The sequence below is a fragment of the Balaenoptera acutorostrata genome, chromosome 17, assembly GCF_949987535.1.
Source record: "Balaenoptera acutorostrata chromosome 17, mBalAcu1.1, whole genome shotgun sequence".
Taxonomy (NCBI): domain Eukaryota; kingdom Metazoa; phylum Chordata; class Mammalia; order Artiodactyla; family Balaenopteridae; genus Balaenoptera; species Balaenoptera acutorostrata.
The window spans coordinates 10,250,769-10,277,182 of record NC_080080.1 but is presented as its reverse complement, the minus strand read 5'-3'; the positions used below and the strand labels follow the sequence as shown (position 1 = coordinate 10,277,182).

Genomic DNA, 26,414 nt, shown 5'->3' with positions numbered 1-26,414 from the left:
CAGTTTTGGTAGATGTGAAATTCTCTGCCGTGACTTCTGTATTTCCCTAACAAATTTGAAGCTTTGGCGGAGGCATGACCTTGACCGTGTCCTCCTGCGTTATCCTCATCTTTGGGTGGCAATCTTTATACCCAGCTGCAATGGCAAACCTGAAAGCTAATGATGGGCAGATCCATCCGCCACTCTCCTGGCTTTCACTTCTCGGTTTCCTCCAACAGTTTTGTAAGCTTCTGATGTCTAATTAGGATTAACACGACTAATCTTTTTCAGCTTAAAACACCTAGACTGTTTTCAGTTTGCCTGACCAACCTCTGACTGATATCACCACTGACCTGCTTTGAGACCTGGAGCAAGATGCTTTACCTCTTTGAACCTCAGTTTCCTCATCTGTGAAATGGGCATAATGACTGATAGAACCACTCCAAGGGTAAACAAATAATGCATGTAAAGTTTCCAACGCAAAGTAGGGGCACAGTAATGTTAGTATTTTGTTTTCATAGTCTGTCCTACCCCTCCTGCCTTTAGAGATTTCTTGACTATCTTCTTTTAGGTCCAGGATTCTTCCTTTATTTTCATTAATTGATTACAAATCTAGGTGCCTTTGGGTGAACTCCTGCTGCCTGCCATTTTGATTATACTTGGTGCTGCCTCCAGTCCCAATGTTCTACGTTTTTGAGCACAGGTTTATCACCTGTCTTTCATGACAAGGATGATTGATTTCTGCCAGATTTTATGGTTATTAGCTGGTGACCTTGTCCTGAGAGACTCCATCAGAACTTTCTTTATGCGCATCTCTCAAAGTCATTTTTAACTCTGTCTGATTCATTTGTCTTCTTCCTAAATGTAGCAAGTAAGCTCCTGGCCAAAGGAACAGTCTTCCAAGAGGAAAGTGGTCTTTTTATAAGTCCTAGTCTACTTATAGGAACCCACCTGCTGTTATTCTTATCTTTGAATCTGAAAAGGCTCAGCAACCAGCCCTCTTGGTCTGTGGGGTGGAGTGGATGATGCAAGTGATGGCATCTAGTGGTCCCAGCTCTGCCTCAACTGCCTGAGGGGCCTTAGGCCGGGAACTACCTCCCCTGGACCTTGGTTTCCTCCCTCCTAACATCGGTAGGTCAAGTCTCTGAAGGCACTCCCAGCTCTGGCACTGAATGAGCCGTGGCTGCCAATTGCCTCTCCCAGGTTCCCCTCTGTGGCTGACACCAGTGAAGCCTACTGATTCTCAGACGTTGTTCTTCCTGCCTCATGCTAATCCCTCTAACGGGCGTGGGATGGATTCTCCAAAGACTGTTCCCCGAACACCCAAGGCATGGGTGGTGAACAGACCCATTCTGTGATTTCTTGCCGTGGACCATGGGCAAATTTCAACTGAATTTACTTCTCTAATCATTTATTGAGTGCCTCATATGTGCCAGCTGCAGGGCTCTGTGATGAGGACGCAGAGTGTTTGCCAGGGAGCAGAGACGGGCATGCAGTGGGGCCTCCGTGCCATTTGGTGAGTGGCAGCCATGAGGCCCTGACTCACCAGTGCCAAGGTCCATCCAGGCAGATCTGCTGCTGGCCAGGACACTGGACCAGTGCATGCTGATTGACTGCCAGCCCAGTGAAGGGACACTGAAAAGGCGATGTGATAAATGCTCTTCCAGAGGGAAGTTCAAGTATCCTAGAAGCACAGAGCAGGCAGCAAACTCAAGTTTTGAGAGGAGCCATCGTGGCGAGCTTCTAGAGGGAGAGAACATCTGAGTTGAGTCTTGAAGGATGCGAGAGGGTTGGACAGGGGAGGTAAGAGAAGGGAAGGAGTCCAGAGAAGAAAGATCGTGAACAAAGGCAAGAAGGGTAAGACATAGGGTGGGGAGGGGGATCAAGGCGCTGCTGGAGTGCAGAGTTCAAGGATGGAAACTGTGAGATGAGGCTGCAGAGAATAGATAGGATCCAAGTGCACAGGTCCTTGAACTGGACTGATATGAAATTTAGATTAGAGAGTCAATATAGCACACGGTTAGGTGATCTTGAGAGCAATACTGCTTGCGTTTGAGGACTAGTGCTGCTATTTTCTAGCCATGTGATCTTGGGAAAGTTTGTCAGTCCCTCTGGGCTTTAGTTCTTCATCTATAAAATGGGCATATAGTACCTTACTTCTAGGGTTATGGTGAAGATTAAATTTATTAGACTTGAAAAAGACTTAGAAAAATGCCTGGCATAGGTAAGTGCTCAATAAATGCTGGCGCTTATTCTTATATTTCATTGATTCCAAGATGCACATTTTTCTTCTTCTGTAGTCTCACATCTCTAAACTTTGGATGTGACTTATGGTGGATGTGACTTTACAACCACTGCCAACCAGGCAGCAGATGTGACAGGGTTATCTTCTTTTTTTTATTATTAAAGTATATTAGTTTCAGGTGTATAACATAGTGATTCAATATTTTTATAGGTTATACTCCATTAAAGTTCTTATAAAATAATGGCTATATTTCCCTGTGTTGTACAGTATATCCTTGTTACTTAGTTTTTTTTCACATAGTAGTTTGTACCTCTTAATTCTCTATTCTTATTTTGCCCCTCCCTTTTCCTTCTCCCTACCAGTAACCACTAGTTTGTTCTCTATATCTGTGAGTCCATGACAGGGTTATCTTTGTGCACGTGTGAACTTGGGTATATGTCCATGTTGTTCTGACTTCAACTGCATGATATGCGTTGTTGAAATAATGGGTGTTGGATTTAGTTGCCATTTAGAATATAACTAAAAGAATACACTAAGATTTGGTATTGGATTAAAAAGTTGTTATATCTACAGAAAGGCATGGATACAGAACAGTAGGAGGTAGATTTTATTTTATTTATTTATTTTTTTAAACATCTTTTTTGGAGTATCATTGCTTCACAATAGTGTATTAGTTTCTGCTTTATAACAAAGTGAATCAGTTATACATATACACATATCCCCATATCTCTTCCCTCTTGTGTCTCCCTCCCTCCCACCCTCCCTATCCCACCCCTCTAGGTGGTCACAAAGCACCGAGCTGATCTCCCTGTGCTATGCGGCTGCTTCCCACTAGCTATCTATTTTACGTTTGGTAGTGTATATATGTTCATGCCACTCTCTCACTTTGTCCCAGCTTACCCTAGGAGGTAGATTTTAAATTAGTGAAGCAAATATTCATTGGCGGGATAACAACAATTCTATACTTATTTGCAAAGCAAGGACCAAGTGCCTTTACAGTCTCTAAAAAGAGAGACACCTACAAGAGATAATACTGTGTTATATTTTTTTACCATGATGTATGCAAAAGGATTGCCTGTCAAACACCAAACATTGCAACTGATGGTAATGGAAATTGACAAATTCCTCAAACTAGATGAAAAAGATTTCAAAGTAACAAGATGCTGGTGAGACCAATTAATCCTAGGGAATTTGTGCCATTATTTAATTGGCAGATATTTTTTCTTGCTTAGAGGTAAACAAGTAATGGTACAATTTCTAATTGATGGCAGGTTGTATTAGATACAATATATGTTGCTGTTGTTGTTATTATGATCATTCTGTAGCTGATGAGCAGCCAGTAAACATGAGGATGAAGGTTGTTGGATTTGTGTCTTTAGAAAAGGACTTTATCATCAGTTCCTCATCTGGTTGGAGTCTTTCCCTTCCAGCTCCCACACAGCACTCAGGAGGCTCAAGCGTTGGACAAGACTGGCCGATTCCCTCCGTGGATATGATTGCAGACACCTATTACTGCTAATGGCAAGGGGAGAAACTAGTTTCTCTACTGGAGACCACCGCCTCAGGGTAGAGAATTCACAGATGGAGTAACAGGCATTGATTTGCAGCTCCTTGAAAGCCCGTACAGACAGAGATGTGGTCCCTTGGTGAAAGATGCTGGACATGTGCCTCATTTGAAAGCGCCATTAGTAGATTAATATCTCCTAGTTAAAGCTGGGACTTGGGAATAAATGGCTTTCTTTAGGGAGGGGCCCAAAGAGGTTATGTTAACCCCGTTGACCCCAGGATCTTGAGAGAACCGAGGTTCAACTGGAGATGCAGCCTCTTAACACCCGAAGGGTCGATGTATGGATTCTAGTTGGCTTGGATTCTGCGACATCCTAGCTGGGTAATCTTGGCCCAGTCTCTCAACCCCTGTGAGATCCAGTTTCCCCATTTATTCAATGAGATCGATGACACCCAATTTACAAGATCTACTATGAGAACAAAATTAAATAACACATGAAGTCTACCCAGCAAATTGGCAGACAGAGGCTAGATAATCTAGACACATGCATTCTCTCTCTCTCTCTTTTTCTTTTTTTTGGCTACACCACATGGCTTGTGGGATCTTAGTTCCCTGACAAGGGATTGAACCCATGTCCCCTGCAGTGGAAGTGTGGAGCCCTAACCACTGGACTGCCAGGGAATTCCCTGCATTCTCTTTTACTTCTCCATTTTCTGTCAATTTCGTTTTGCTTTTCATTCTTCTGTATGGAATTAGACTGGATGTGAAACAAAAGAATCCAGAATATATTAAGAACTCCTACACGTTAATAATAAAAAGACAAACACTCCTATTAAAAATGGGTAAAATGGACTTCTCTGGTGGTGCAGTGGTTAAGAATTCGCCTGCCAATGCAGGGGGTACGGGTTCAGTCTCTGGTCCGGGAAGATCCTACATGCTGTGGAGCAGCTAAGCCCGTGCGCCACAACTACTGAGCCTGCACTCTAGAGCCTGCGAGCCACAACTGCTGAGCCCACGCACCGCAACTACTGAAGCCCTCGAGCCTAGAGCCTGTGCTCCGCAACAAGAGAAGCCACCGCAATGTGAAGCCCACGCATCACAATGAAGAGTAGCCCCTGCTCACCGCAACTAGAGAAAGCCCGCCTGCAGCAGTGAAGACCCAATGCAGCCAAAAAAAAATAAATTAAAAAAAATTAGTTAAAAAAATTGGTAAAAGTCTTGAACAGGCACTTTACAAAAGAATATATCTGAGTGGGCAAAAAGCGCATGAAATGATGCTCAATATTGATCATAATGAGATATGTCTATACACCATGAGAAGGGCTAAAATTACAAAGAGTGACAATATCAAGTGTTGGCAAGGAAGTGGAGTCAATGGAACTCTCCTGCTTTGCTGGTGGGAGTTTAAAATGGTACAAATACTCTGAAAAATTGTTTGGCAGCTTCTCATAGAGTTAAACATACATTTACCATATGACAGCAAATCCAATTCAAAAATTATGACATCTTCTCTTTTGGCACAATTAAAGGTTCATAAAGTGATGGATTGAAACGTAGTTTGTGGTTATGAAAATCGATCATTACACATGTGTGTTTCAAAAGCCACGTGTCCTATAGGATAAATTCCCTAAAGTAGGATTATATACAAAGGCCCTGCCCGCCTCCTCCCTCCTGTTTCCCTTTTCCTCTGTACCATATTCTCTAGCTATATGAAATGTAGATCTTTTCCCCCAAAGTTCTTACGTAAGCATCCATATCTTTGCGCACTATTTTATCTGCCTGCAATATTCTGCCTGACTCCCATCCCTATTCATCTTGGCCCCAGCCTGGTGAACTCTTAATCATTCTTTAAAACCCATATCAAATGCCACCTCTTTGGTGGAGCCTTCCGGGGTTCTCCCAGGCAGAGGTAGTTCTTCCCTCCCCTGTGCTTCCATAGACCTCTGTCATAGCACCACACACCATAGTTCCTTGTTTAAATGTCTCCACCATTTGACTGGGATCCTCAGAGTTGGGGGTTGTATCACTGGCTCTCCAGTGTCTGCCTCATAACATAAATCCCATCATGGCAGTCTTCTGCATGAACTTTTCCTGTGCACTTTACAACAAAAGTCAAATGCCTTCTCGTGGCATGTATAGCTCTGTGGTATCTAGCCCTTCTCTACGACCTCATGCCATTCCACCTTCCCTTGTTCAGGGGGCTCCAGACCCTCTGGTCTTCTGGTTCCTTGTATGTCAAACCCTTCCAGCTGCAGATACTTCTCGCAAACAACCTCCTTTCCCACCCCACTGCCATGGAGTTGGTCGGATGCCCATCCCGGCTCTTGGCAAACTTTTAGTTTATATCCCAACCTTTGGCTCTCAGTCTCTGTATGTCCTCAGAGTGACTTTCCTTGGTCACACAGTCCAAGCAGCCCCTTACCCACCCTATGATTCTCTCACGGTATCCCATATTTTTATTTTGTAGCCCTGGTCACAATTTGTTTATATACTTTACTAGCCTAATGTCTGTTCCACCTTGTAGACTGTAAGGTCCATGAAAGCAGTGTCTGTCTGTTTTGTTCCCTGCTGTATCCTAGAATGTAGCATAGTGCCTGGTGCAAGTCAGGTGCTACCGTATATAGATTGACTGGATGCAGTGCCCAGTAGGTGAAGTGGTGAATGACTAAATTGAAGATTTAATCTCAATTTAAGAATGATGGTGTTGATAGTATTATTTAAGCTATTTATATTATAGGATCAGAATGTTTTGTGCTCAACTAAAATAGCCTTGCTATACTTTTACATTGTAAAAATAATGCATGCTCATTACAAGGCAAACAAAACAAGAAAGATATTTTAAAAGTTAATAATTTTCCTTATTCTCTCTACAATCCCTTTCCTTCAGACTAACCAGCGTTAATAGTTTTTGTGTGTGGGGAGGTATTCTTCCGCATTTTTACATATATGCATATGTGTTTCTCCCTTCATAGGTGTGTGTGAATCTTTATGTATTTGTATATGCAGTTTTTCTTTTTTAAATGAAAATTGGATATTTTACACACTACTCTATAACTTGCTTTTTTTCCACTGAATACTTTTTCTCCAGTAAATAACATATCATGGACATTCGTCCAGTTCAACACATACACATCTCTTTAACAGCTACATAATATTTCATAGCATGGATACCATCGTTCTTCAACCAATTCCCTATCGATGAATGAAGTTGTTTCCAGTGTTTTGCTATTACAAATAACTATACTGTAAATATCCTTAACTAAATTTATACTTATACACTGGACTCTCTCAAATATTGCAAATGCTGGGAGAGAAAGCATGGTATTTTTAAATAGTACCAGACGATTTTCTAGAAAGGGAATTTACACACCTTTCAGCAATGTATGAATGCGTCCATTTTCCTCTATCCTAAGAATGGATGTTCTAGTTTTAAAAAATGTTTTCCAATCTCCTGCTGTTTGTTGATGAGGTTAAAGAGAAGTCATCATTCCCTTGGAGTCCCAAGGTCTGGGAACTGGAAGACAAATTCCCCTCCCTTCTGACTTTACAGCCGGAAAACCAGCCCAGAAAGAATGGAGCCTCCAGTTCACTCCCCAGCACAGTTGCCCACTGAACGCTGACTCTGTACAATGTTCTGAGCATTAGTTAGACTTTGCCTCAAAACAAATGCGGTCTGGTAATGGGAGCATATGGACATTTGACAGGAAATGCTTAAGTTTGGGTATCGAGTTTAGCGTAGTGCTGTGTCAGGGGAGATGTGGTATTAGATTTTCACTGACTGCTTCACTTAATAGCATTAAGGGTGGAGGGGCTAGTGAGTTGCATCTGAACTGCAGGCTCTTTGGAAGAGCAGATGCAAGGGAGAGGAATGGAGTTCTAAAAATCGAAATCGATGGAGCAAAGGTTCAGGTGTCCCTGCCAATGGGAATTCTCCCCTTAGGAATTTTGAAGACATCTCAGACGTTTCCTCATGCCTCCATGCCCAACTATTCTAGTTTCTTCCTTTTAAAATGGATCCTGCATTTACCACTTCCCTAAACTGAAAGTGATAAAGGTAGCACTTTTGCAAAGTGTCAGGGAATTCTGCAAAAGGCTGTAGAAAGAGAAGATCTAAACTTTTGCCTTTTTCAGATTTGTAATTTATTTATTTAAGATTTTTTTTTTTTGTGATGTGGACCATTTTTAAAGTCTTTATTGAATTTGTTACAATATTGTTTCTGTTTTCTGTTTTGGTTTTTTGGCTGCAAGGCATGTGGGATCTTAGCTCCCTGACCAGGGATCAAACCCGCACCCCCTGCATTGGGAGGTAAAGTCTTAACCACTGGACCGCCAGGAAAGTCCCCAGATTTATAATTTTGAGTACAGCTAGCTTATCCACTCAGAGGATTTGTGGCTGCAGCTGGCTCGTGGGGGAGTGAGGGAGGAGAGAATTTAGGATAGCTTACAAGGTGTTTCTCATACTTAAGTTTTTCCAGTAATGTCATATAATTTTTGCCTTACTGATTATTTTCCTTTAATCAATTCATTATTAAACTTACCCTTTTCATGAGAATAATATATTTGTTCTGGCTTTGAAGTAATATATATTGTAGTTTGAAATTATATATATATATATATATATATATATATATATATATATATATATATATATAAAACTTGGGTTTCATCCCCTGCCAAAATGCAGAGATAAAATAGCTATCACCCCAGAATTATATAGAAAATCAAACAGTTGCTCAAGCGTAAAAGCAAAGTTAAAGATATTTTCAGGCATACAAAGATTAAAGGAAGTTATGACTCACATATGTGCTGAAAGAGCTACAAAATGATGACATTCATCAAGAAGAAAAATGAACATGGCAGGAAGACGTAAGGTGCAAGAAGAAACCGTGAACAGAGAAACTGGTGAAATATGTAAATAACTAATTATGTAGAGTAGAATCTCCACATGTACATACACACACTTTTTTGTGTTTAACTAAAATGATGGAAGTAAAATTTTGGACAGTAATACCATGAAAGATAGGCATGGGGCGGTTCCAATGATTTAAAACATGCCGACTTTCTTGTCCTATTTGGAAGAGAGAGATATTCAATAAATTTGAGCTTTGTAGGGAAAATATTAAGTAATATTAAATAGGTAGGCCACTATTAACAAGTGTGTTAAATATTTAAACATTATTAGAGGTAAAGAGGGACATTGCATGTGACAGATTGATTTAAATAGTGTGCTCAATTCTTTACCCCTCCCATTGTCCTCCCATCAGAGGAGTCCTTACCCCTTGAATTGGAGCTAGTTTGTGACACTCTTTGACCAAGAGAATGTTCTGGAAGTGACACTACGCCAACTTTGAGCATCGGTCTTAAGAGGCCTTGTGTGATTCTGGAAGCCTGACAGTACTACGTGAACAAGGGGGGTTAATCTACTGGGTGACGAGACCTGTGGCCCATTTACATCTGTTGCCACTGCTGATAGCCACACAACAACCTGGTGTGTGACTGAGTCACCTAGAGCAGCCATCTCCCAGTCAATCCCCCATTCAACCAAGATGCGTGAGCACACCCCGCTGAGATTAGCAGAGCCTGGCCCAGATCAACAAAACTGCCCAGCTGACCCACAGTCTTGTGAACAGTAATAAATACTTATTCTTTTAAGCTATTGAGTTCTTAGCTAGTTTGTTAAATAGCAAAAGGATAATGGATATACTATATATAATGATAAACCGTATGCAGGATACACACATACACACACATTCTATGAGTCGAGAGAAAACAGGCAACACAATAGAAACACGCATGTAATTGTTGCACAGGCATTCCAAAATTTATATTCACATATAAATTAAGACAAGATGTTCAGCCTTACCAGTAAATCACAGAGATGCAAATTAAACAACAAAATAAGATACCATTTTATACCCATAAGCTTGGCAAAATTTAAAAATTCTGAAAATACCAAGTGTTCCCAAATGTAGGCAGAAGCAAAAACTTTCATATCTTGTTGATGGGATTTTACATTGCTACAATGTATGATTGTAAACAGGTTGGCAACATCTAGAAAAACTGAATATGTGCAGACCCTAAAGAATATGCTTTGCACATCCAATTATAAGTATATTCCTTAATGAAATGTTCACACATGTTTTCAAGGGAGGGTCATATAAGGGTAGTCACTGAAGCAAAATTTTTGATAGTGTACATCTAGAACAGTCTACTTGCGCATCAATGGATAAATGAATATAATCATTCATAGCAGTTAGAAAAAATAAAATATATCTATCTGTTCCAATATGAATAGATTTAAAACTTTTAATGTTGAGTAAAAATAAGAAAGTTACAGAGGAATTAATATAATGTATCATTTACATAAATTAGAAAAACAAGCTATTTTATCTATTTATGCATTGATCTTATAACAAAATTATGTATATATAGGCTGGGAGGTTCCACATAAAGTTCATGACAGAGGGTGCTTTTGGAGAAAGAAGATAAATTAGAGTAGGGAGGGCGACATAACGGGTTTCAAACTTATTTGTACATTTTCGTATCTTTTTTTTTTTTACAAAAGTAATTGAAACTGGAAGGAAGTATTATATCATTTGTTAATTTTGGGTGCTTATTATAATAGTCATTGTATTTTTATGTATTTTCAACACTTTAACTTGCAAAAAGCTATCCTCGCCTCACCCCCATTTACCATATGCCTCACCACTACTATTATTTGGTCTTAACCACTGGAATCCCTGCATCTCTTTGAGAAAAGCATAAACTGGGTGTGTTCATGCACCACTGTATACTCATGTCTTAAAAATTATCCTGTTGGTAAATATTGTCCAAAGGTCTTATCCTGACCAAAGAAGACAAGAGTAGAGAATTAAAGGATGTTTTAACAAGTAAATGGGTGCTATCTGGGCAAAAGAAAAACCCCAAATTAGAATGATAGTGATATACGTTAGACCTGAAGAAGGGTGAAGCCATAGCTGCAGTTTTCTTGATCTGCTGGGAAGAAATGGCTCCATTGGCAGTGGAAGCAAGCAAGTCAGACTAGAAGCTCTCCACTCTGCCTCTCCAAGTGCCAGGCAGAGGGAGGACTTTCCGAATATGGAAACCATGTTGTAGCAGTCAGGGTTCAAGTGCAGGCTACAAAATCACTTTAGTGATTTTGATTAGAAAGAGATTTGATGCAGGGAATTACTGCTTACAGAAGTGTCACTGGTGCTAGAGGAGCCAGCTTTAGGCTGGACCTCCAGAGCAACTCTCAGAAAAAATACTGCAGAAGTGGCCTGATGAAGGAACAATTATATCCAATTCCGTCTGTAAGCTGGGTGTCTTATGTTGGCTTCCCCCAAAAGCAGAACTGGAGAGAGTTCACTTGGAAGGTTATCCCAGAAAGCCAGGATAAGGGACCGAGGAGAGTGAAACAGGGAAGAGGGGAAAGCCAGTAGAGTGTGCACTGATGGGCAGGTTACCACTGTGGCCCACTGGCTATTCCTCTGGGGGCTCTGAAAGGAACCAGGTAGAATGTACCTCAGTATGATCCCTCTGGGGCATTTATGCGTGGCATCTGTTCCCTGTTGGTTGAGGGTTGGCCCTGGGGGTGTTAACACCTTAGAACTTGTGGGTTGCATCTCTAAGGGCTGAACAACTTTCCATGACTTTGGAGAAAGCCCCAATGCAGAGAAACAGAAAGCTCAAGCTTGGGGGGCTTGAGATGGGATGTGGGCAGCTTGCACAGCTACACTAAAAACCAGGTGGGCTGAGGGGGGATGTAGCATGGGGCAGTATCTGCTGCTTTGGGGATTCAGTAGCTCTTCCCAGCAACTGGTTCCAAACTCACACTATGGCCTTGATCTGGGGATCGATAAGGTGCTGCTGCAACTGTTGCCTCAGAGCTATGCCAGTCCCTCTAGGTCAACTCCAGCAAAATGACAGCTTGCCCACTGCCTCCTTTCTTTCCCATTGACTCAGTTATGAACTCGTGTCCTACATGAGCAAAACCAGTAGGGGGGCCCTGAATTGCATCCAGAATCCTAACTGCAAGGGAGTCTGGGAAATGTGGTTTTCAGATCTTCAGCCTCTGCATTAACAGGATAGACCTTGGAAGGTTGACACAGTTGTTGCGCCAGCTGGAGTTACTGTATCTGCCCCCTATATCTGACCTAGTGAAGCTCCCTTCCAGTTCCCTTGCTTGGTGATTTTGGTTGGACCAGTATCTTCCCTTGAAGCTGTCCCTACCCACTTCCAGGCTCTTTTTCTCTGCATTCAGCTCAGTGAAAGAGGGAGAAGTCAGCATCTTTCAGGGACGACATCGGCAAGCTGCTAACACTCTCAGAGCCCTCCCTGATTTGTCCTCTCAGCTCTTATCACAGTTGCAATTATACAATTATTTAAAAAGATATTAATTTACTATCTGTCTCTCTGCTAGACCAGAGGTCTGTGGGGCAGGAACCATATCCCTGCTGTTCACTGTTGTTCCCAGCACCTAGTATTTCCCTGGCACTGATAGGCAGGGATTGAATACATATTATTTGAATATATGAATGGAAAAAATGGGTATTAGGGGTTATACGTCCTTTATCTGTACATGGATGCTTCATCTGTGTATAAGGACTAAAACAGCCTACATTCAACATTGCTTTTGAAAATAAGGACAGTAGGAGAAGGGGCTGGTCTAAAGTGACTAAATTATTCCACTGAGGGAATATGATATTTTTGGCTCCTGCTGTTAACTGAGGGCTGCTATTTCCAGTCCTGGGCTGGAACAGACATTAGTGAGCCAGGCAGGAGGTCACAGACAGTATTTGAGAAGAAAAGGCAGCATGATAATTTCCCATTCTGATCGGTCTGCAGAATCTAAAAGCAATATATTTTGTGATACAAGAAAATTTCAGGAAAGAAGGAATGTTCTTGCCTAGGAGAACTTGTTGAAGGAAAATTTCAAAATAACTGGATTTAAAGGAAAAAATATGATCTTTGAGATGGGGAGGTTTGTAAACTAGACTCTAGGGTCTACTCTTAACTTAGATGACTCACTGAGTAGCTTCAGTATTGGAGTGGAGGCCAATGTTACGTAATACTAGCTAACATTATTTGAGCTATTTCATGTTTCAGGAAATATTTTAGGTATAGTCTCTCTTCTAATCCTTGGAATAAGACTGTGTGGAAGGTATCATTATTATCCTCATTTTGCAGAGAAGAACACTGGGGCTTGGAGAGGTTAATAAGCTGCCCACAAGCAAATAGTTAACAAGTGAGGATTTCTAATTCAGGCCTGACTGACTCATAGCGCATGCTCTTAACCACTGCGTAGTGGGGAACAGAGATCCAGGCTGCAGGGACAGCAGAGCTGGGTACACATTTAGGACTTTCCCTTTTCTTACTGGCTGCGTGATTAAAAATGACTGAGCCTCAATTCCCTCAGCAGTGGACTGTAGATAACATGTTCCTTGCAAGGTGGTTCTGAGAATTGGAGACCGTAAGTGTAGGGGTTTAATCTAAAGCATCGCCTCTTTGTGACACCACTAGGTTAGACAGTGGAAGTTCCTGGGATCTGGGGTGGGAAGTTGTTGAAGAGGCTCTAGGCAGAGAACACCCACCTGTCTGCTGATGCCCAAGAAGCGGGCTGTGAGCTTCTTACCTTTCACATACTCTTTCTTCCCCAAAATTTGCAAAGAGGAGGTCATGAATTTGGAGCTTGGTGCTAATTTCAAGGTGCTGCCTGAGCCTTCATGAAAAGTGCTACACTCAGAAGTATTTTTTTCTTATACCCATGAAACTCTCACCACAATCAAGATAATGATATTCATCATTCAACATATTCAACATATTCATCATCTCTAAAAGTTTCCATATACCCCTCTGTAATCCCTCCTTCCAGCCCCTCCCTCATGTCCCCAGGCAACCACTAATATCCTTCTGGTCACTACAGATGTTTTTATATTCTAGAATTTTATATGGGTGGAATAATACAGTATGTACTAATTTTTTCCAGCTTTTTCATTTAGCATACATGATTTTGAGATTCATCTATGTTGTTGCTTGTATGATATCAATGGTTTATTCCTTTGAACTGCTGGTTAGTATTTCTTTGTATGGATGTACCAAAGATTTTCTTTTTTACATCTTTATTGAAGTATAATTGCTTTATACTAACAATGTTGTGTTAGTTTCTGCTGTATAACAAAGTGAATTGGCTATATGTATACATATATCCCCATATCCCCTCCTTGAGCCTCCCTCCCACCCTCCCTATCCCACCCCTCTAGGTGGTCACAAAGCACCGAGCTGACCTCCCTGTGCTATGCCGCTGCTTTGAATGTACCAAAGATTTTCAATCCATTAACCTATTAATGGACTTTTGGGTTGTCTCCATTTTTTTGTTGTTGTTGTTATTACAAATAAAGCTGCCAAGAACACTTGTATACATGTCTTTATATGGACATACTTTCATTTCTTTTGGGTAAATAACTAGATGATCATATGGTAGGTACACATTTAACTTTTTAAGAAACTGCCAAAATGTTTTCATCAGGAGTGTTTTACTGCTTTTCTCAATAGGTTTTGTACATTCTTTTTAAGTTTATTCTCAGATATTTATTCTTCTTTGTTGCTTTTATAACAAAATATGTGGTTTTCTCTACCATTTTACATTGTAACTAGTTATTGTTTGTACACATGAAGGCTATTAATTTCTGTAGGTTACTTTTATAACCTGCTACGGTATTGTATTCCTTTACTTGTTTGAGTTAGTTTTATCATTGAGTTATATTACCTGAAAATAGAGACTTTACATATTCTTTATAAATTCTCATGCCTTTAGTTGATTTTCCTTATCAAATTGCATTGGCTACTACTTCCAGTACAGTGTTGGATAGTAGAGGAGATAATGAACATGCTTTCCTTGTTCTTGATCTTAGTGGAAAAGCCCCTAGTGTTTTCCCACTAAGGGAGATGTTCAGAAAGTATTCAGCAGTTCTTATTTTCTTAAGTGGTTAAGTTGGAAATGCATATTGAATTTTGATGCTTTTCAGGCATCTCTGGAGATAATCACATTTTTCATTTGATCTATTAATTTTTTGGGCTATATTAATGTAATTCCTATTATGAAATCAACTGCATTCTTGGCATAAATGCCATTTGGTCATTTGCCTTCATTTATGAAGAATCTTGGGGGCGGGATAGGGACTGGGTATGAGAATTTTTATTGGTTGTTATTTTATTTCAGCACTTTAGAAATTTTTTTAAAAAATTTATTTATTTTTATTTATTTATGGCTGTGCTGGGTCCCCGCTTCTGTGTGAGGGCCCCCTCCAGTTGCGACAAGCGGGGGCCACTCCTCACTGCGGTGCGCGGGCCCCTCACCATCGCGGCCTCCCTTGCTGCGGAGCACAGGCTCCAGACGCGCAGGCCCAGCAATCATGGCTCACGGGCCCAGCCGCTCCGCACGTGGGATCCTCCCAGACCAGGGCTCGAACCCGTGTCCCCTGCATTGGCAGGCAGACTCTCAACCACTGCGCCACCAGGGAAGACCAGCACTTTAGAAATTTTATTCCATTGACTTGCATCTATAATTTCTGTTGAAAAGTCAGTTATCAGACTTGTTGCTATTACTTTGAACGTAAGGTATCTTTTTTTATCTGGATGCTTTTAAGACTTTTCCTTTGATTTTTAGCAGTTTTACTATGACATGCTTAGATGTAGTTTTCTTTATATTTATCCCATATGTGGGTTAAAAATTTCTTTGTTCTGTAGCTTGATATCTTCCAGTAGTTTTAGAAACTTTTCAGTCCGTATCTCTTCAAATAAATATTTGAAATTTTGCCTTTTCCTCTTCTCATTTTTGGGATTTCAATTACACATATATTAGATGTTTTCAGTATGTCCCAAATGCCTCTTATGATTTTTTCTGTATTTTTCTACCATAATTTTGTGTGTGTGTGCATGTTCTTTAATTTGAATATTTTTGTGACTCTGAGTCACAAATCTGCACTTTAGCTGCTTCTAATGTGCCGTTAAAGACATTTACTGTATCCTCCGTTTTTCTCTTTTAAAAACTTTCTAGAATTCCCATTTGATGCTTTTAAAAAGGGATTTCAATTTTCTGATAATCTATTCCACCTTCCCATATACTTCCTTGAATAGATAACTTTAATCTTGATGATAGTAAATTCTACATCTGATAAGCCCAATATGTAGATAACCTGGAGATTCACTTATGTCATTTCTGCCCCCTCTTGGTTTTTGTTCACTTTTTTCTACTTCCTGGCGTGCCTGTACGTTTTTGATTGAATGTCAGATATTGTGTCTAAAAAAATGTAGAGGCTCTTGGTGAAGTGGTCTTTCTCCAGATAGGATTTAATTTTCTGTAGGCAGACGAGTATGAACACATCACCTTGTTCCATGTGAGACTGGGTTTTGGGCTGTTAGGGCTGATCTATTTCAGGTTTGTTCTTCAATTTTAATTGAAATAGAGTTGACATACAATATTATTATGTTAGTTTCAGGTGTACTACATAATGATTTGACATTTGCATACATTATGAAATGATCATGAGAAGTTTAGTAACCATCTATTTCCATACAAAGTTATTACAATATTATTGACCATATTTCTTATGCTGAATATTATATACCTGTGACTTATTTATTATATAACAGGATGTTTGTACCTCTTAATCCCCTACACATATTTCACCCATCCCCAGCCCCCTCCCTTCTGACAACCACCCATTTATTCTTTGTACCTGTGAGTCTGTTTTTGTGTTGTTTTGTTTTTTAGGTTCCACATATAAGTGAGATCATGAGTTGTTTTCTCTGATTTATTTCACTTAGCATAATACCCTCTAGATCCATCCATGTTGTTAGCAATGGGAAGATTTTTTTTAATGGCTGAGTAGTATTCCATTGTCTGTATATACCACATCTTCTTTATCCATTCGTCTATTGATGGACACTTAGGTTGCTTCTGTATCTTCGCTATTGTAAATAATGCTGTGGTGAACATTGGAGTGCATGTATCTTTTCAAATTAGTGTTTTTGTTTTCTTTGGGTAAATAGCCAGTAGTGAAATTGCTGGATCATATGGCAGTTCTATTTTTAATTTTTTGAGGAACCTCCATACTGTCTACTGTAGTGGCTGCACCAGTTTACATTCCCACCATCAGTGCACGAGGGTTCCCTTTCCTCCACGCCCTCTCCAGCATTTATTGTTTGTAGATTTTTTGATGATGGCCATTCTGACTGGTGTGAGATGATATCTCATTGTAGTTTTGATTTGCATTTCTCTAATGATTAGTGATGTTGAGCGTCTTTTCATGTGAATTGCTTTGATTTTTGAATCAAGTACGTTGTAAACTCTCAAATTCTCTGTACTAATCATTGCTACTGTTAGGCAGTGAATACAAAAGATGTCACATAGTCATAACTACCGAATCTTGGTGCCTTTGAATTCCCTCCTGCATCATTGTTCTATGAAGCCCAGTTCATAGCACCTATCATAACACCTCACACAGAGTAGATGCTCAGAAATGCTCGATTAACCATCCAAAAGGATGCAGTTATACACCTTTATTTTGCAGGGATGTCCAGAAATGAACTTTTTCAGTCGTCTTGGGGTATCACTTTTTTTTTCTTTTTCTGAAATTCTCTCACGTCCAGAGACCTCTATCAGAGCACTGGGATGAGGCCTTTGATTTTTAATTTCGTGTGTTTAGTCAGAGAGCTGAGGAGGGGGAAGAAATAGCAGAAGCTATTGTCCTTGGCTATCCAGGGTCACAGTGGCACCTTTGTAAGCCTGAGAACTCAATTCTGTCAGCGCATCCAGGTGGAACCAGTCGCAGGGCCTGCTGCCTGCCACCTGAACTGCCAAGAGCCTGATGAGTGGACTGACATACCAAATTAATAATTTCCTCTGTGACATTTACATGACTTGAGCACCGGAACAGCGAGTGTTCATAGAACACTTCCTCTTGGGAGAAATGTCACCTACAGAGAGCAAACCACTGATCTGAAGGATGTTTAGGGAGCACAGAATTGTACATAGAGCGATTCTTTATAAAGGCTATGTGCACTGGGGCATTGGAAAATATATTTCCTTTCCTGATTTAGAGACATTTTTGTTCATTTGTTCATTTATTTATTCATTCCACGCCTCTTGAACCTGCCCTGTGTTAGGAACTGGGAATACCGGAATGAATATATTTCCATCTCTGTTCGTAAGCGGGTTTCAGTTTAGTGGAGAAGATGGAGAAAGAGAAAACTAGCACATTCGGATCACCTTTATCCTAAGATGCTATTGAACTTAAGATGCACAGTTAACTGAGTTACAGTTTATGAGGACAAAAGAAACACTCTACAGTAAGTCCCCTACATACGAACAAGTTCCATTCCAAGAGTGCGTTCATAAGTCTAATTTGTTCGTAAGTCCAACAAAGTTAGCCTAGGTACCCAACTAACACAATTGGCTACACTGTACCAGCTACATCACCACTGCTTTTATGCTTGATCCCAGACATCCTGGGCTTGAAATAAAGATACTGTACTACTGTACTCTATACAGTACTGTACAGTAAAGTACACAAAAGCACAACCACTTGTAGAGGATGCATGCACGTGACAGTGTACACCAGATACGTGAACTAACTTACGTGATTGGACATGAGAATGCACGATCTCATCTTTGAAAGTTTGCAACTTGGAAGGTTCGTATGTAGGGGGCTTACTGAAATGTACAAGCGCTTTTAAGACACATCTCAATTTCACAGACATTTCAGTATGGAAAAATATGTGCATCTTAGTATTGAGGACACGGGGTTCTTACCTTAGCATGTGACATGTGCTGAGATGGAAGTATGAACCCCATTCAGGAAGACAGGAGGGGACCCCGCCCTAGAAAGGTGCCCCCCATTAACACCTGGGGTGATACCATAGGATGACCATTGGCATTTGTGCTTTGGTGATCTCTCTCTAAAGACCTGGGACTCTCCTCGGGAAGCAGAGCATTCTCTCTGAGGACAATGCTGGGGGGACACAGACAAACACTTCCCCTCTGGGGCCTCTTTCTAACATCCAGAATCTAACTTCAGAAACAAGCCAGGACATGATTTAAAAGGTCACCTCAGCGTGTTGCAAGGCAGAGCAGGCAGCTCTCTCTGTGTAAGTATTTGAATCTCTGCCTTGACACTAGCTCTGGGAACTTGAGCAAGTAAAAGGAGGACAAAGATGACTACCCCCGAGGTCTGCTGGGACAACGTATGACAGAAGTGTGCAGCGCATTGTGTCTATTTTAAGCCTCAATAAATGGTTTTCCTGTGACCTCCCTGTGCCATGTTCTTCTCACTGGGCTGGGTTCTCTTATTAGTTTTTTTCAGATGAGCCGCCAGAAGATCCTCCTCTCTCTGCTTGGAGTTACTTGCGGTGCTTTGGAAGCAGGACATGGATCCCAGTGAAATACACCGTGCTGAAAACACTCTGTTCAAGTCTGGCCCTCGACACTACCCTCCACATTCCAACAGCCACGTTGGCTCACCAGGAAGAGAAGCTGGAGGTGTTTTAACTGACTCAGTGCTGAAATCAGGCTAGCGGAGACAGTGATTTGAGAGAGAGCCTCTTTCTTTGGTGCTCTTGGGAGCACAGCAGCTGTGCTCGCTAAGAAAGGTAGAAATCAAAGAATCTTAGAATCCTTGGGGTGGAAGGGACATTAAGGACCCTCAGTTCAGACCTCCGTTCCGTGAAGGAAGCTGGCCAGAAAGTTGCCAGCTGTTCGGATGAGAACTCCCTGCTCATAAAGGCAGCCCAGTCCATGGCTTAGTTGGGTCCTGATGAGAATCTCTCAAGGCTGCACTTAACATTCCTTTCTGGAGCTTGGGGTTTATTTTAGTCAATTCAGGCTGCTATAACAGCATACCATAGACTGGGTGGCTTATAAACAACAGAAATTGATTTCTCACAGTTCTGGAGGCTGGAAGTCCAATATCAAGGTGCCAGCAGATTCAGTGTCTCATGAGATCCCTCTTCCTGGTTCATAGATGCTGTATTACCGCTGTGTCCTCACATGGTGAAAGGGGGTGAGGGAGCTCTCCGGGGTCTCTTTTATAAGGGCACTAATCCCATTCATGAGGGCTCCACCCTCATGAGCTAATTACCTCCTAAAGGCTCCACCCCACCAATACCATACCATTGGGGATTAAGATTATAGCATGTGAATTTGTGGGTGGGGCATTGCAGGATCCTCTCCCAAGATCATGTGGTTATTGGCTGAATCCAGTTCCTTGAAGTTGTAGGACTGAAGTCCCTGCTTTCCTGCTGTCTGTCAGCCTGGGGCTGATCTCAAGTCCTAGAAGCCACTACAATTTCTTGCCATCTGACCCTCTCACAACATGGCAGCTCATTTCTTGAAACCCAGCAGGGGAACTTCTTGATCCAATCTGCTAAGATGGAGTCTTATATAATGTAATGTGATCATGGAGTGACTATCCCATCACCCTTGCCATATTCTCTTGGCTGTATGCAGGTCACAGATTCCACTTGTACTCAAGAAGAGGGGGTTATACTAAGACACGACTAATTGAGGGTCACCTTAATGTGTGTCTGCCACACAGATACGTGATTAAGGTTTACATTTTTTTTTTTTTAATAAGAAAGACTTTGGTATATCATATTCCAAAACAAAGTCTGTTGGGTAGTGCTGAGTTTCAAACATCAGAGTTAACAAATTTTAATTTCAGCAGGGCCAAGGAGCTATTAAGGTAGAAGTCATAGTTACAAGTCATAGATACAGGATATAGATGGAGAAGTCAGAGGTGTAAGACATAAGAGTTCAGAACAAGTAAGAGCTGAGATTGATGGGCAAGTAGAAGAGGATGGTGATTTGGATTTTCTCAAATAGCTGTTCAGGTTCCTGACTGTATCAGTTATCCATTGATGTATAACAAACTTCCCCAAACTTTGTGACCTAAAGTAGCCATCAATTACTATTGCTCCCGACTCTATGCTTCAGCTGGGTAGTTCTGGTTTCAGCAGTCTTCCTCACCTGCCCGCAATCAGCTGAAGGTCACTAGGCAGAGGTTGGCTGGTGTTCCTGGGTTTTCTTCCACATGGTCTCCCATCCTCCAGCAGGCTAGCCTGGGCTTGTTCACATAGCAGTCACGGGTTTCCCAAGGGAGAGCACAGGTGTGCAAGGGCTCCTGAGGTCTTGACTCGGAACTGGTAAGCCATTGCTCTCACCACATGCCATTGGCCTGAGCAAGTCATGAGGCTGGTCCAGATAAAAAGCACAGTGAAACAGATTCCCTTCTTTTGATGGGAAGAGCCTTAAAGTGATGCCGGAAAGTAGCCAGATTCAGGGAGGAGTGAAGAACTGGGGTGGCTATTTTTGCAGTTGACTGCGATGACTCATGCATATGTGTGTGGTTGAAGTTGGCTGTCTATGTAGGGAACATGGGGCAGGAAGAAAAGCTAGATAATTGAAAAAAATTAAGGTTGTACAACACCTCATTAAATAAAAGTTAATTTGCTGAAAGTGTTATCAATGCTTCTCCTACAGTCTTCTCTAACTCCCTGGAACCAATCTGGGAAGGACAGTGAGACATACAGTCAGGTTTCACCCACCCAAGCTTGCATGATGGACTTTACAGGACGCCTGTGATGAGGGGATTAGCCTCCAGGACACAGGTGCTCATGGAAGTCTGGGGACTAGTGCAGGCTAGTTGGGAGATGTGAAACTCTTTTAAGTAGTCAGCAAGCTGAGACAGCAGGGCAGGAGAGGACCCAGAGATTCAGACTCAGGGTTGGAAACTAGATAATTAGGTAAGATGACATTTGAATAGGTCGAAGTCTGGATTCTTGTGAATACCAAGTAACCACCATATTGTTTTTCCTCTATGTGACTTGTAGCATTTTGCTGTGCTGGGGACACCTGCTAAGGTTCCAGTGTGATCCTAAATAATAACTTGGCATCTCAGGACTTTTAAGAGGCATATTAAGTTCTTAATATAGTGCCTGACCCATAGTCAGCTCTCAACAAATGATTGCCATTATGCTATTATTACTATTTTTGTTTAGCTACAATTTTGCATATTGGATGTTTTTGGTTTTCTTCCCTCTCTTTATCAAGATGCTCTGTCCCCATGAGCACTGCTGTCAGTCAGGTGAGTGGGAACCCAGCTTGAGGAAACAGCTGGGAGGGGGTGGAATGGAGGTGGCGGAATACGAACGCATTCTGTGTCCTTCCTAAAAATGGCTCTCATGGGAGAAAATTACTAATCACTGCCATTCTTCTGCATCTGGTGTTAATTATTCCAGGTAAAGAACACTAAAAATGGAGTGTTAAGTTCTTAATTTAGAGTATTTGGGTGGGGGGGCGTGTTGGACTTATTCATTTTATTAGTCACTATCCAAGGCTTTGAAAAGAGAAGTTTTGATGTTGAAGGAAATAGCTCACTTGGGTTATGAGGCTTTTCTTTTGCATACCCTTGCCCTGGATTTAGAAACAGGTGGGCCGTTGCAGGTTTTTTAGGTGTTTGGTGTGCTCTAATATGAGAGAGGTATGAGGGTAAGTAACAAAGATGAACTTCATACTCACACGGACTATTGCAGTAACCTTCCAGTCAGTCTCCTGCTTCCACTCTATTCCCCTCCAAGCCTTTCTCCATATGGTAGCCAGAGTGGTTCTCTTAAAATCAGATGTTGACATTTCATCAAAAGCAGATTTCCATTACACGGGGTGAAATCTCATTCCTTACTTAGGACTTCAGAGCATGGTCTTGTACTCACATCTTCAAATGCATCTCTTGTCTCCTCTTTGTTGACTGAGCTCCAGCCATATTGGTTTCCATTTAGCTTGTTTCTGCACCTGCAATGCTCCCTCTCTAATTCCCTCCTTCTTATCCTTTGGGTCTCAGCCTAAATCGTCTTACTATAGAGGTTTTCCCTAATCACCATTTTAAAAGCAGAACCTCCTTAAGACATAAGAACTTTTGTTCTTTTCAATTCCTTGATTAGTGACTCATAACATGAACAGCCCTACCCCCCCAAACGCTTGAAATTTCCCCAGCCAGTCGCTTTTTCTCCTAAATAGACAGTAGTGATATCAATGGATAATTATTTTATTTGTTAAATTGTACAGTGCCTCTCTATCCCCCTATCCTGTGGCCAGAGCTTCCTATCATGAACTGGGTTCTGCCAGACCCATCCAGTCATAAGGTTGAGCAGGCCCAGGAAAAATCATCACAAAGTGAGAGTGGGATCAGGCTTGAGCAAGTTCAGGGAGCAGAAGTAAGTTACGTAAAGCATGTGTCATCTACCGCTGATGCTGTCAAGCGGAACCCAGGTCCATGCTGGTGCTCTGTCGGGTTTTATGTTACTGACTCAGTCACTCTGTAAGCTCTCAGACTGCGACGCTGTCCTGCATCTTCTGGATGAGGAAGACACACATCCAGAGAGATGGGATTCCATCATAAGCATCAGCATAGTACTTGGCAAGTAGTAATCACTTAGTAAATCTTAGCTACACTAATACTTTCTCCATCACAGGTAACTATCAAAATGGCCCTCTGCCCTGGAGTAGGAAGAATTGATTGACTCTGTCCTCCCTGTTGGTGGTTGTTAATAAATTTTTCTGCTGAGATTTTCCGACAGACAACGACAGATAACATAATGGTGGAGTCGATGGTTTAAAATTGCCCACCGTATTTGCAACATAAGAAATAGAGTGTGCTCCTGCATGAAAAGGAGCCCGCGGTACGGATCGCTTTTCTTTTGTCTGGTCCAGAGTCACTGCTGATGGGCTGCAGCCTGGATGGGGTTGATCAAGTGTGGAAGGATAGAAAGATAAAATCTTGTCAAGGGGATTTATGGTTGTTAAGTTAATTGAAATACTTCAGGATCTACAAATTCATATTCAGAGTCCAAACTATTTGGAAAATATATGAAAATCAATGAAAAATTCTGGACTGTTTTCTTTGTGTGTTTGACTTTGAACATGGTTGGGGTGCTGTTGGGAAGAACTAACAAGGAAAGAGTCAGTGACTTGAGGGGACTGACCCAGAGTCTCTATCTCTGTGCCTGTGGGACTGACTTTTAGCTTTTTTTCTGGTCCCGTGGAATGAAGAATATTGATCATGTCTAAGAATATACAACGCTAGATCAATGCTTTGTTAGTTCTTAGTTTGTTAGTTCTATAGTTTCATTAAAAACTTGGTAAAGAAAAAAATGAAGGACATAAATATATAATCCTACAACCTAAAGCACTGGTTTTAAAAAATCTAAACTGCTATGCACAGATAGAAATAGATATTACATCGTCATCCTGTAATACTCACATTGTATATATGTGCATATGTGACTCAAACAAAAGTTTCATAAAATTATAGCTGTCTTTGCTATGTTCACTGCCTTTTTTTTTTCTTATTTTTTTTATTATATATTTATTTATTTATTTTTGGCTGTGTTGGGTCTTCGTTTCCGTACGAGGGCTTTCTCCAGTTGTGGCAAGCGGGGGCCACTCCTCATTGCGGTGCGCGGGCCTCTCACCATCGCGGCCTCCCCTGTTGCGGAGCACAGGCTCCAGACGCGCAGGCTCAGTAGCTGTGGCTCACGGGCCCAGCCGCTCCGCGGCATGTGGGATCCTCCCAGACCAGGGCTCGAACCCGTGCCCCCTGCATTGGCAGGCAGACTCCCAACCACTGCGCCACCAGGGAAGCCCTGTTCACTGCCTTTTATACGTCCATTCAATTTCTTTTTTCTTTTTGCCGCACTACGCGGCATGCAGGATCTTAGTTCCCTGACCAGGGATCGAACCGGTGCCCCCTGCAGTGGAAACACAGAGTCCTAACCACTGGACCACGAGCAAATGCCCTCCATTCAGTTTCTTAAAAAAATACTTGCTTGATTTACAAACCCACTAGGCACCGATAGTTTAAAACACATGACCTAGAATAAGTTGCTGTTAGGTGATAGGAGTCCTGGACCCAGGGTCACCCTCCACAATCTTCCACTCCCTGTTCTATTATTTGAGGTCTTCCTGGGCATCCCAGCATAATACAGGACAGAAAACCAGTCTGCTTTTCAAGATCTTGGGGTATTTTCTTGACTTCATGATGCTCAGAGGCAATGCATCTCCAGGTGGGCTTGGCTGCCCTCCAGTGTACCAACCGTCACAAAATCTCACGGAAACAAAGTCCCCTCCAGATGGCAACGTCTTCCCTCCCCTCCACTTCCTGCCAATATCACCCAAACAACCCACATCTCTTTATAGGTCGATGGCACCTTGGCAGGAGACACCAGGGAAACGAGCCAGCATAATCCATTCTTCAGGTCAGAGGTGTTTGCGGCCATGGATCGAATTTGGTGATTTCCACAGGACTTGGAGAGTCAGAACTTGAAAGCTGGACCAGGGTGTTTCTCATTTCTTAGTGTCCCCGTGCTGCTCAGAGAGATACAGCATCCTTGAAATATCCAGCATCAAAAGAAGTGGTAGAACATCAAGATTACGTAAATGCTACATGGCAAATATGGCAAGGATGACTAATCCCAGCTCTAAATACCTAACAGTAGCCCAAGCATGGAGGAGGCTAGCTTTCTTCCTTCCCCTCCTGTGTGTTCCTTCTTTCTTTCTTCCTTCCTTCCTTCCTTCCTTTCAGAAAATAGCTTTGGATCTTTCACTTCTTTCACTGTGACATTCAATGCATTTCATTATAATTACTTGCCTTTTCTGCTAATGGTGTAGGTTTGGGGAGGATAAAGACTGTGAAATTTTTTCCCCCTCTGCATTCTTAAAACTTAGCACGGAGTCAATAGTTATTTGTTAAATGAATGAATGGATGAATCTTGGGTGTAGTGACCCAGCTCCAAGGATATATAAAGAAACACAGGCCATCAGGGAGCTTTTGAAGCACCGGCCAGTAGAACACAGTGGAGAGAGGTGCAAACTCAACATTCAGGGACTGAAGACCCTCAAGCAGAGCACTCAGACCAGTTCATTCCCACTTCATTTGTGGGCCCCGCAGATGTTTGCTCAACAGTGACACTTGGATGGACAGCAGACTCTCAGAAGTAAACACTGGCCATGGTCCTAGCTTTCTCCATCACAATCCTGACTCTATTCCAAACTCTGGACTTCAATAGGCACTGTAAGAATTGGTTGATGCTATGGAATAAACTGTGTTGTTAACTGATGGTTAAAACAATAGCACACGCACACACACGCACACGCACACACACACATGCACACACGCACGCACATGCACACACACACGCACACATACACACACACGCACACGTGCACACACACACACACACACACGCACACAGAGTCAACAGAACTATGAATAACCAGTCTATTTGTCTCCTTCAAAGGACCTTGAGGCCTTCTGGTTACGGTGACCTGAAGAAGTGGGCAAATCCTCTTGGCCAAAAGCAGGTGTGAAACTGGACAGATTCATCAGGTAAGCCATTTCAGCTCCCAGCTGCATGATCCATATTTCAAATTCCCCTTTCTTCTTCCTCCTTGCCTTCCCCCTTCTCTCTCCCTCTAACCTAACCCCTTCCTTTGACAAGTATTTACTGAGAGCCAGGCCAATCTGGATGGGAAAACCATTAAAACATGATCACACAAGTAAATGTATTATGAACAACTGTGATAACAGCTACGAAGGAAAACTACTTCTGATACCCTTGAGGACCCCGGTC

The 26,414-nt window shown here is 41.8% G+C and overlaps 1 long non-coding RNA gene across 1 annotated transcript in view; it reads left to right on the top strand.

Annotated features, from left to right (window-relative positions):
- The window catches only part of LOC130705532 (uncharacterized), a 40,532-nt gene extending 14,367 nt beyond the window's left edge, over positions 1–26,165 (top strand). The window contains exons 3-4 of the long non-coding RNA XR_009005809.1: positions 19,087–19,382; positions 26,082–26,165. This is a non-coding gene — a long non-coding RNA (uncharacterized LOC130705532). The remainder of the gene's footprint in view (positions 1–19,086; positions 19,383–26,081) is intronic.
- Positions 26,166–26,414: the final 249 nt, after the last annotated feature.